Source organism: Limanda limanda, chromosome 9, assembly GCF_963576545.1.
Source record: "Limanda limanda chromosome 9, fLimLim1.1, whole genome shotgun sequence".
Classification (NCBI taxonomy): Eukaryota; Metazoa; Chordata; class Actinopteri; order Pleuronectiformes; family Pleuronectidae; genus Limanda; species Limanda limanda.
The window spans coordinates 20842614-20854354 of record NC_083644.1 but is presented as its reverse complement, the minus strand read 5'-3'; the positions used below and the strand labels follow the sequence as shown (position 1 = coordinate 20854354).

The window sequence follows — 11741 nt, the reverse complement described above, 5'->3', positions numbered from 1 at the left end:
CCCCCAACCCCCTTTCCCTCGTTCTCTCTCCCTCTCTTTTTGGCCCCTCTCTCATCTCCTGCTCCACTCTTGCATCAGTCTTTTTCAAACAGCTTGTGTTCAGCTGAGCTCACACTTCAAACATGCATTTTAAAAGAACCGAAACTATCTCATGTTAGGGAAAAAAAGCCCCTGAGTCTTATTTGCCCAGGACTGCCACACTCTCTCCCTACCTCTCTCCTTCTCTTTCCATTCAACCCTCCATCCCGTCCCTTCCCATCCAAAATGTTGTTTGTTTATCATCATTTGGCAATCCAGCTCCAGGTTGTTGCATCAGAATTATCAGCGTGACTAGCGCCAACGCACAGTACATGTGCGTGTGTATGTACTGTTGGTTCATTTGTGATTTCAGAGGGAGTTAGCTCATCCCTGTGGCTGATCCCGGGAGCCAGCTGTTGGCTGTAGACTATTGCAGCCTCACAGCATGGCAACATGAAGGTAACGCACCTCATATAACGTACCCCCTATTTCTGCATAGGCCCGACTTGAAAGGCTTTACGCTCTCTCAGCAGGCACCTTATCCCTTCCTCAATCCCTCCGTCCATCCATCCTTTCTTCTGTGTTTCCCTCCCACTTTTTGCTTGTTTCCATAGTAGACTGTATTACTAGGTGTTTAAATAATTACACATAGCGGACGAATGGGAACCTCAGGCTCAGTGTAATGTAACCCCTCACTGCAGCGTTTTATGCCATCTTAAAGCCGGGTGCTGATAGGCCAAGCTGTGATCCTCGTGTGTATCTCTGTGTTGGTTTGCCCGGCTGTTTAAAACCAAGCCTGATGTAATCTGTGGGAAAAACAGCTTTCTAGTGACGGAGTATCTGGTTTGAGATCCCCAGGCTTTATCTGTAAAGGGAATCTGTCAGCTGAGAGAGCTCTCGTGACAGGGTCTGAAAAAAAGAGGATGATCCGTACTTAAGAGTTTAGGCAGATCCGAAGTGTTGCTTGAAAATTGCGTAATTTCTCATGTTTTCTTTTCTTTTTTCTTTCAAAGGAGAACTTTTCCCACAGGCCGGAAAAGCAGGTGGAGAAACAGAACAGAGCAGCTGACGTAAACAGATTGAACAGTATACATAATAAGTGCCCTCTGTCATTTTACGGTGCCACAAAGCAACAAAGCAAACAAACTTAATCAAACACTACAGGTTTTAAACTGCATCTTTGTGTGGAGGCATTTCGAAAAATCACCAGCGTAAAAGTAGCACTCGCCCACTAAACACTCAAACTAGGATCATGTGGTACAACCAGGCTATATGTGGCTAGTGCACCATCAATAGATGAGCTGTACTTTTCACCATCTCACATGCCAAGTGTAGGTTGCTTTGGAATCGGGTGCTGGGAATTGGCTTGCCTAGGCTCCCACTGATTTATATACGTACGAGGAAGGTTGGTGGATGGAGCCTGGCTCACAGCTTGAGTCCTGTTAATGCAGATGGCTGTTTCTGTACGGCGTATGGGTTGGGTTTATGTGCAATGCCAATGAATATTTATGTATTTAAAGCACATTTGTGGTGGGAGGCTCCTGTGGATATGAGAACAAGACTTTGACTCCCAGCTGTAGTGAGTGTCAGGGGGTGTAGGGGCATTGGAGTGTGGCTTAGGGGCTGAGGATTCCTATTCAGCTGCAGGCTTTATGGCTTAAAATGTCTTTATTTATCACTAGGACTGGAACATGAATATACATGTACATAAATATTCTGTAAAAGTGATTGGGCAGTCCACCTTTGTTATAGATTTGTTTATTACCTCCAACAAGGAAGCAGTGTTTGGTGTTATGTGTGTTTGCTTAACTTTTTGTGGGAATATGCAAAAAGTACTGAACTGATTTGCCCCAAGTTGATGGGCGGGGGATGGGGCATAGCACAGGGAAGAACCCATAAAATGTTGTTGCGCATCCAGGACTTTTTTTTCATCACCTTCCTTAAAACTGTGCAGTAGGCCATTTTTCAACTTCGTTCAATTTCTCAGGATAGAATATGTGGGTCTTGTAGAAAAGTAGACTTATCAGGATTGTTTGACCTTGGCAGAGATATTATTTATAATATCGTGAAGAATATAGATGAAGAGGATAACAGCAACAGTGGTATAGGAAGACCTGTATTAGTAATGGAACATATTGACCCTTGGAGGGCTGAATCAGGGTTAAATCAGCCCAATATTCCTGTTGTCTGAGCCCAGCTTTAGACACACACATCAACACATACAGTAAATAAGCATGTATATGCGTAACTCAAATAAATATCTGGGGTTTTTGACACATCTTGTGGTTTTGCTCTTTACTTGGAGACGTTGAACGAGTTAATTACTCTTTAGGATCTTTTAAATAAAAGTCTCAGATATCCTCATGGCAGTGTCTGTATCACTTAATGAGGTAAAACCGCAGAGAGAACATCAAATGGATTTTCAGGGCGGAGTTTGCAGACTGAGTTTCCAATAGTGTAATAATGGAGTGTCTTCAGCTCCTTTCGCACTTACCTACTGAGTGTATACTGTACAGTACAAGGCCACCACTAATCAAATTCTCTCTCTTTCCCTCCCCCCCCACGCCTTCGGCTCTGGTGCATCTCCAACATCAGGTAAGAAATTGTTCTATCACTCCAGCAATCAATAGCAATATGGCCTGTAGCTAGCAACACACTGACACTGTCTACACTCAAAGATTTAGATGTGTGCAAATGGCAGCAGTGATATTTTACTCCAGACACCGACAATATTATCAGAGCCCAGGTGAAGCAGCCCAGTAAATTCACCTCTCTTCCATTGTTTGGATCTTTTATCAAGACTGATGCTCCCCACGTAATGAAAGCTATTTGGCAAGAGCTGTCGCTACGTGGCGTCCTGGGAGGGAGCTAAAAATGCTCTGGCTCACGTTGAAAACAGCTCGGCTCAGGCAGCTGCACCGCTCCTGCCGCTGTGTGGTGCGTCTCCTTAGTCCTCAGCCCTCTTGTGACAGCTCCCCCCAGTTTATGACAAATGGCGGGGCGCTGAGCAGGCTAACAGGGAGGTAATGCCTGTTGGTTCATTAGTAGGCCAGGTCACTGTGGGCTGAGGACCAGACACACATTGCTCTACGCTCCCTGCTCTGATGGACAGAAACACTGGTGTCTTGTGCAAAGAAATATAGTATATAACAAATGGAAACCTCATTTATGGATGCACAATTGCAAATTACATGTTGTAACAGATTTCTCCCCTGACCCAATAAGACAGCTGCTGCTGTAATGGTCATTTGTCATATAGTTTGCACTTATCATTCATTGATGTTTGAATCGTCTTTTAATGATCCAGTCAAAGATTTTCCCAACCAAGTCCTGACTTCTAACCCACAGACCTTGGCCCAAAGTACGGAGAGGAAGTGAGTCTCTGGTGGTCAGCTGGCATTAGACAGTTGATCCCATCTTAAATGCCATCCATTTTTAATCAAAATATTCTTTATTGGCTGTTGGGAACCCCCCTAACATCTGTTCTACCTCATCCTTGAAAGCAATAGGCAGGCGCAGCACCATCCTTTTCTACCGTTCTGTCCTTCATTTCCTCGGTCCCTTCCCTACCACTCACAAACCCTTTCTTTTTTATCTCTTAGTCACTCACTCGCCTCTCTCCATCCTATCTAAGCGCTCTCAGAGGGCCACAGCCCAAACTGCTGGCCCTGTCTGTCTATTAATAAATGGCATTAACTACCTGGTCCTTCAGGGACTATTCATTTTAAAGATGAACTACCTTAAAGTACAACACAATGCCATCTCATTTTTACTGCTTCCTCATTACTGCTCAGGGCAGCTCTAGACTCATCACCAGCCCTTCTCCTCTGCCCCCTTATCCCACCATCCCTCTATCTTTTCATCCTGCCTCAACCACTCCCTTCCCTCACTTTCCTTTTGAGTGAGTGAACGGAGCATCCATAGCTAAATCGATAGCAGAACAAGAAAAATGATTATGATGACAATGGTAACAAAGTTTCCTTTTCTCCAGATGGATTTCTAATTTTCATAAACTCCCATCAGCGGGATGGTTTTGCCTTTGAATAGCCAGTGTTCCAGCTCCCATCTCCGCAAATGCATTTACAGCAATTGCGATGATAAACCTAGGCCCTCATGCTAAAGTGTTTTATACTTGTATAATTACCATAATAATCAAGTTTATTGTGGAGTGGCGTGCTATGCACTACCATGGGTGTTTCATTCTTAGCAATTACTGTTATAAATGTGCCACAGCTACTGTGTATCTGCACAATAAGCTTCCCAGGCCAGTGTGATCCATGACAATGTGGTACACTGCTGGCCCTCTAAATCATTTACAGTTCAACATATAGAGCCTGTAATGTTGGCTTTAATTACCCCCACTCACAAAAAGCTTCACTACCATGCTTACTAATTTTACAGTAGCCAGCTAATATCACAATCAAAGAGATCAATGCAGCTACAAAGAAAATTTGCATTTGGTTGTCCTCTCATTAAGTATTTTTAAAGTATTTTTCTCCATTATATTTTTTGGTGTTAGTAGAAGATAAATCTGAATGCTTGCAAACGTTGCATACGTCTTCCCTTGTGTCTGAATGTCAAAATATTTGTTCCGGGTTTGTTTTAGAACCATGGCAAACGGGTGAAGGGAAGGTTTGAAGTTGTAGAGGAACAGCCTCATTATACTCACCAAGCTGCACAGTTATTCTGTATGAAGTGGAGATAAAAGCAAGGGAAAAGCTGAGAGCAAGAAGAAATAAAGAACATGGAGAAAAAAGAACGTGGTGAGAAAAAAAAGTGGAAGCTTGAAGGAAGAGAAAAGGGGGCTGGATCAAACACGTAAGGGGGAGGAAGGAAGGGAAGAAGGAGGGGAAGCTCCATGTGTTTCTAAAAAAAGAAGCAAAATACAAAGTTAAAGAGATCAAATTATTGCAAGAGATAGGGCCTCCACCGGTATGACTGGTTTATCAGCTGAGCTTAATCGTTTAAAGTCTCCTTCTCACTCTTTCTCTCTGAAGTCCTAAAGACAATTTCCAATTACTCTGTGCTGATATGGCTAATGTTAATTAAAACCTGAATGCTTCAGCCCTTATTGTGCTGATGTTTTAAGTGTCAGAACCTTTTTCTTTCTTCTTTCATTTCTTTCTTCTTTCTTCATTTCCTTCTCATACAAAATATATATACACATACAAGATGGGGGGGGGGGGCTGTAACAGCATGCTAGCTAACACTCACTGTCACCACATTGCATGCGTTTAACAAACGCAGATTTTTGGCAGGTGGGGTCGATGTCTGCACTATATAATGAAAATACTCTCATCGTTTTAAATGGGAAAATATATTGTCATTATAAAATTTGGTGAAATTACTTAAGTTTGTGTATCGGTAATTTTTAAACAACACATTTAAACATCAACATGATGATATTGAGTTACTATAATCGTGATACAAAACTGTTCATACTGTTTCATGGCTTATATATATATATTTATACACACATACATACCAGTTGTGCTGACCTTCACAGCAGACTAAAGACATTAAGACAACTTCGAAACTATTCAGTGCATTTCCCATGCATATGAATAATTAAAATGCTTTCTATCAAATGTTGTCATCTTAGTCTGGGTATGATGTGTGTGTTTGTGTGTGTCTGTTAGTAATAGTGATAAACTACCATTTACTTCAGGTTTACACTCATGGCCCAGTGTGAGCAGCTGCCAAGCGAGCCTTTAAAGACTAGTTCAGAGGCAGCACCTTAGCACACGTGCTTTAGCTCACTAATATTAATTCCTCCACCTTACACTACACTAACATTGCTCCCACACACTACTGCTTTAATGCAGGAATTCATGCAAAGCAAGCAAAAGACGACTCGTGCACAAACACTAATACGCATTGTCTGATGCTTGAAGATACACGCAGACAAACATATACCGGCCTTCCCCAGGTTGGGCTTTCATTCAAGACACAGTCCCGACATTCTTCAAAGACCAGGCTCCGCTGGCTGCGTTTCATTCTTCTCTTGTGTGTCTGTTCTCTGAGACAGATGTACTGTATGGTTCTGCTGAACTACTGACTCGAAGAAAATCACTCTGTTTTTCTACAGAGACGCGTCAATCACTGTCCTTCAATAAGCCATCTGGCACCTTCTGGGCAGTGGCTAATATTTATAGATGGCATAATTATATTCACATTGTATGACTGATTATATGGTAAGGAAATAAGCAGACTTATTATGGTTTAACTTGTCTAACAGTATTCTAACAGGCCACTACACCTGGCGTCCAACAAGAAGATTGAGGTAAAATCGAGCGCAGAAATTCTTGTTGCAGTGTTATCATATCATGGTTTCACAAGTGTGAGTGTGTGCGCGTGGCCACTGGAGAACTACATTTAAGCTCTCCACCATAGATAAAAAGGGTTAATTTGACACCTCCAAAAGCTATTTCGACACCCGGGCGACCGTCGCTACTCTAGCTGCCCGGTTTGACATTCTATCTTGTTTGTATCCTCCCACATTGAATATGCAATCAAATCGCTCCCCCAGCAGATGAAATGGCATCCAGTTAACTCTCATATCCTCCACATGCATGATGTGAAGGCTCCTCATAGCGAGTGTATGTGTGATGAGGGGGTTGAACCAACCCCTGGGATCTGCTCTGTGATGAAACATTCAAGAGGAGTTGCCAGAGGAGTGTATTCCACAACCGGCTGTAAAATGAAGCTCTGGAAAAGCAATCTCCACTCACAGAGACCTATTGCTTTCATTACCACCGAAGCTCTGTGCATCAAAGGCTATATTTTACTAAGATAAACGTTATGTCGCGATTCCTCGACGGTGGGAGGGTCTGGATGGTCATTTGCATACCTTATACATGCATGCTGAGTATACAAAGAGCTGGATAAAAACATTACTTGAATCCTCTTAGTTCATTCTGAACCTATCATACTTGGTAAAGTGTGGAGCATGTATATTATGCCCATCCCACACATATTAAATGAAGATAAATAGATTGCATTAATTGTATAGTATCCGCGCTAAAGGCACTGATTAATGCCACTGTTTGCTGATTCAGGCCCTGTAGTGATTTATGAGCACTTTTATAGCTGATAATTTTCATCATGCACATTGTTCATTGTAAGACATTGCAAGTGGAATTATGTATGTGTGTGCGCGAGTGTGCGCGTAGTCCATAGACACACGCTGTAGCAGTGAACATGCAGGGAAATGCCATGAGCGTGTTTGTAGAGGTGAGTGAGGGAGCAGTCAGCGTTTGTTAAGCTAATCAGGCAAATGAGTGTCATAAAGCAAGCCAGAGGCAGGACGGGTGCGGGCCGCCGCACAGAGGAAACCCACTGAGGAGAGAGAACCACCCCCACCCACCCACCGTTCTCCCTCTTGGGAATAGACCTACCCACCCTACTCACGTCCCACACATTACATTTCAGCAATTAAACATTGACTGATGCCTGACTGATCAAGGTTACCAGGCCAAGGTGAAGCCCAATGAACAGTGTCACATTGCTTTATGGTCTCTGTCCCATAGGTCTTCATTTTGATGGACCCTGCAGTGCACTTATACACTCTGCACATTGAAACTATCCTCACATGACCAAATGTCAACATTATTTGTCCTTACAAATGGACCATTGCTTATGTTTTCCGCACAAGTGACTCTTGAGATCGTGTAGACTTTTGTGTCTTAATGACTGGTTGTTTTTTGAAACAGCATATATTTATGTTCAGTTTCAAAAATTTGAGTTTTAAATGAATGAATGGCTGTGACTCGGTAGGCCTTTTGTTTTTGTGTCCGACCCTGAACCGAGCACAATGTTTCCCCTGATGACAGACAAGTGCAGAGTGAAAAATCCACTAGCTAGCCTTGTCATCATGACTGAACCTGACCCGAACCCAAATGATTAAATAAAAAAATGGACCGATCCGTATTGATGGGCTCGGTTCCGTTCACGTGAAACGCTCATGTTTCAATCATCAGGACTAAAGACTAACAACTGCATTGGAAGAAAAACATTTTTTTTTATTTTAAAAAGTTGAAGGTAAAAGCATGGGCACATTGAAAGATGAGAGTTGGCTCCTAAGGTGCAATTCAGTAAGAAATATCCAGTCACAGAGATTTAAGTCCTTTTTTAGATACCTTCCCTACAGTGGGCAAAAAAATTGAGATTATACTGCCAATATGACGCAGTTTACACATACAGCTGGAATCATAGTGGGGTCAGTTTTGGATGAATTCCACTGTGCTGTGCTTTATCCATATTTGCAATGATAAAGTGATTTAATGTCCATATCGATTCACACTTCTGACTGGCATTTTCTCTATAGCAACAGTGGCTGAGGCTCATGGGTTGCAATTTTTAGAGCCATCTGTCATGCCTAGCTGCTGGAACGTTTTTCTTAAAACAAATATTAATTGAGTAAAAGATATTTCCTCTGTCAAGGAGACTCCTGTGTTGAATTTGATTATGACATTGAAGGAAAAATTTTGAAATTCAGAATGCTGAAGAAACTCTGGTAGGCCAAGGTGTAAGACACTATGCGCTGAGGGAGCAGGGAGAATAGGCGAGTTGGTGAGTCTGTCCGTTTGGATGTGTTCTGTCTTCTGCCTGGCACACAGACCAGATCCCAGAGGAGAGATGCAGGTTAATCAGACATGTTGCTCTGAATTAGAGTTTCCCAACCTCCCAGCACCACCACTACCCTCGCTGATTTCCTCGGCCTGCCATCCTCCATTCTGTGCCTCTTTCCAGTACAAGCTTCTCGGCAGTAATGGAGATAACTGCCGTGTAATAGACTTTTTTGTCGTGTCCCCTGGTGTCAAAGCGGCCTAGGTTCCCTGTGACATGGCTATTGATTCCTGATCGGGCCTGCTCACTTGAGAGGCTGGGGAGAGATGTAGCGAGAGATGGAAGGCCGGTCCAGAGGCTAATGGGCCAAGGGGGCAAGGCTGAAGGGTATGGGGCCAGGCCAAGATAGACCTCTTCAATAACAGTCCCTTGGAGCTACACTGTCCTTTAGGTAAATGACTCATTTCATTATAATGATTTACTGAAAACCCCCCTCCTGTCCCACCTGTCATAGCCAGACTTTTTTGCTCTCCCTTGTGCTCTCCCATGCTGTTTCATTTTCGCTTCTTCCCCCTCCCACCCTATTTCAATCCCTCCTTCCATCTTACCCTCCACTGGCCATTCAGAGAAAGGATCATAACTCAGGTCAGGCCTATAAAAGTGTCAGGATGACAGCATGCATGGACCTTGCATTATAGGGTCAGCCTGGACTTCATTATCACAATTAGACTGGGGTTCTGTTGGCCGGCTGGATGGGGGACTGCTTAGCCCAAATGCAACCATGTACTTCCTAACAACCCAATGACTGGAAAGCACAGAATTCTGCAAGCTTCCATTAGACGGTCCAATTTGTAACACGACAAAGAACGATTACAGAAGAGAACCTAAGAGCGAAACGGACAAGTCACTAAATGTTGCTACTGGAGGAGAAGCAAGTCAGCATTGATTTATTTATTTATTTTTGGAAGAAGTTCAGGGTGACGAAAGTTTCAGAAAAATAGACTTGACTAAATAAACAAAACTAAGGCTAATCTAATATGTGGACACCTGTCAAAGGATTGGGGGTTCTGGGGGGAATATTATTCATGTGAAAGGCCATTGGAGGATTAGATTGAAAGGTCACAGAGAGGGAGAGAGAGAGAGAGGAGAGAGAGAGAGAGAGAGCAAGAGAGAGAGAGAGAGAGAGAGAGAGAGAGAGAGAGAGGGAGCAACATAAGGAAGGCAGAGCAGCTGTTCAAAAGAGGACAAGAGTGGAGGAGACAAGAGAAGGAAAGAGTGGGAGAGGATGCCTGAGAGTGTGTGAGAGAGATAGTGAGAGAGAGAGCGAGAGAGAGAGAGAGACAGAGATTGCAAGAAGACGAGAGACTGTATTTTTAGGAATTAAAGATTTATTGACTGGAGAAACAGCAGAAACGAAAAGGGAGCGTGATAGTGTGTTGGAGAGAAGAATGGACATGACCAATAATTTCAAAAGGGGAGTGGAGACACCTTCTCCTTGTCATTTTAATTTGGGGTTGGACAGTCTGTCTGGAAGAAGACGATGGGGAGACAGTGAGAAGCACACACGCTATAGAGTTGCACATATGTATGGGTTGTCTCATACCTGGTCTAAGGTGTACGAGGAGCTGGAGTCAGAGACTGTCCACCCTGCTGCTAGGATCCATTAAATCATTCAGCAGTCAACCCAGTGCTTTCAGTGGACCAGGTGTGGCCTTGAACGATGCCTGTTAAAAAAAAAACTAATTTCCATTCAGGGGACTTTAAGTACTTAGGCTTGTCATGCCCAGGAGGGCAGTACGGTGTGGTATAGAGAAGTGCAAGCAAATCAGAGCGTGAACCGAGCCACTGTGAATCGCACTGCTTTAAATTGAACGGGAGCATGGCTACTATGGTCTCCCTCCCTCTGAGTCTCTTTGTTACCGTACAGCTCGTGACTGACTGGTCGCACTGGCCGGCTAACTGATTTGTTAGCTTCCTCAGGCTGGTCTGCCAAAAACAGCAGCCCCCTACTGACCCCCCCTCCCTCTCTCTCTAAAAAAGGTAGCATTAATATGCTCCAGCAGTATTTCCCCTATCCTCTTTAGAACCTAATCAGACTTTATTCAGATTTGCACAGCTGTAGTTCATGTATTATGCAGCATTAACTGGTACTTCAATAGTCATTAATAACGAGTCGGCTGGCCTCTGAATAAACGATGATGCAGGAGGATGATGAGGTGTGCGAGCATTGGAGGGCAGGGAACATAGCCTGTCAACTCCTACAATGTATGTCCTTCAAATTGTTATTTATTCCCTTATTGTGTGCCACACTATGACGTCAATGACAGCAGCGGCGTAGACGCAATTATAGCAGCGGCAGCTTTGGAGCACTGACTTTGAGTTTTAAAAGTTTTCGAGCAGGGGAGCCCTGAGCGCCCTTTGTGGAAAATTCTATTGAAATATTTGTTTGCATGGCTCAGTGGCATTTAATCTCCTGTTGTTCATCAGTTTCCGCTTGATTTATTTCTTCACCTTCGCCTATTTATTGAATTTAATTACACCTCAAATCCCAACGCAAACCTACTGCTGCTAAGGGCTCAGGGAGGCGGGGGTGCAGGGAGGAAAGGGGAGGAGGTTGGGGAGTGATGTCGAGTATAAACCATGACTCAGACAAATTGCCTACTCCTCCCAAAGACATGCAGTATGAGCTTTGTTTTATTTAAGCATGCTCACATGATGACAAACATAAACACACACACAAACACACATTACATGTTATTTAGCTGACGCTTTTTTCCAGAGCGACTTACATTTTTAGTACACTCAACATTTATGAGGGGCCATTTAGGGATTCAGTATCTTGCCAAGGACACTTCGGCATGCAGATGGGGAAGAGTGGGGATTGAACCGGCAACCTTCTTGTTGGAGAACGCCCACTCTACCCCCTAGGCCACATTCTTCTCGTTTCCCACCTACACACACACACGCCCACGCCCACGCCCACGCCCACACGCACACGCACACGCACACGCACACACACACACACACACACACACACGCACACACACACACAAGTGGTTTGGGGTCAGTAAATCAAGCTAAGAACAGTCCAGTAAGACACACATCCTCTAAAACTCCGGCAAATGATCTGTAGTCTGTCTGCGGCCTCGCCGACC

General features: G+C 43.7%; 1 protein-coding gene across 2 annotated transcripts in view; it reads left to right on the top strand.

Annotated features, from left to right (window-relative positions):
- The window catches only part of celf5a (cugbp, Elav-like family member 5a), a 182356-nt gene that overhangs the window by 56036 nt on the left and 114579 nt on the right, over positions 1–11741 (top strand). The window lies entirely within an intron of this gene.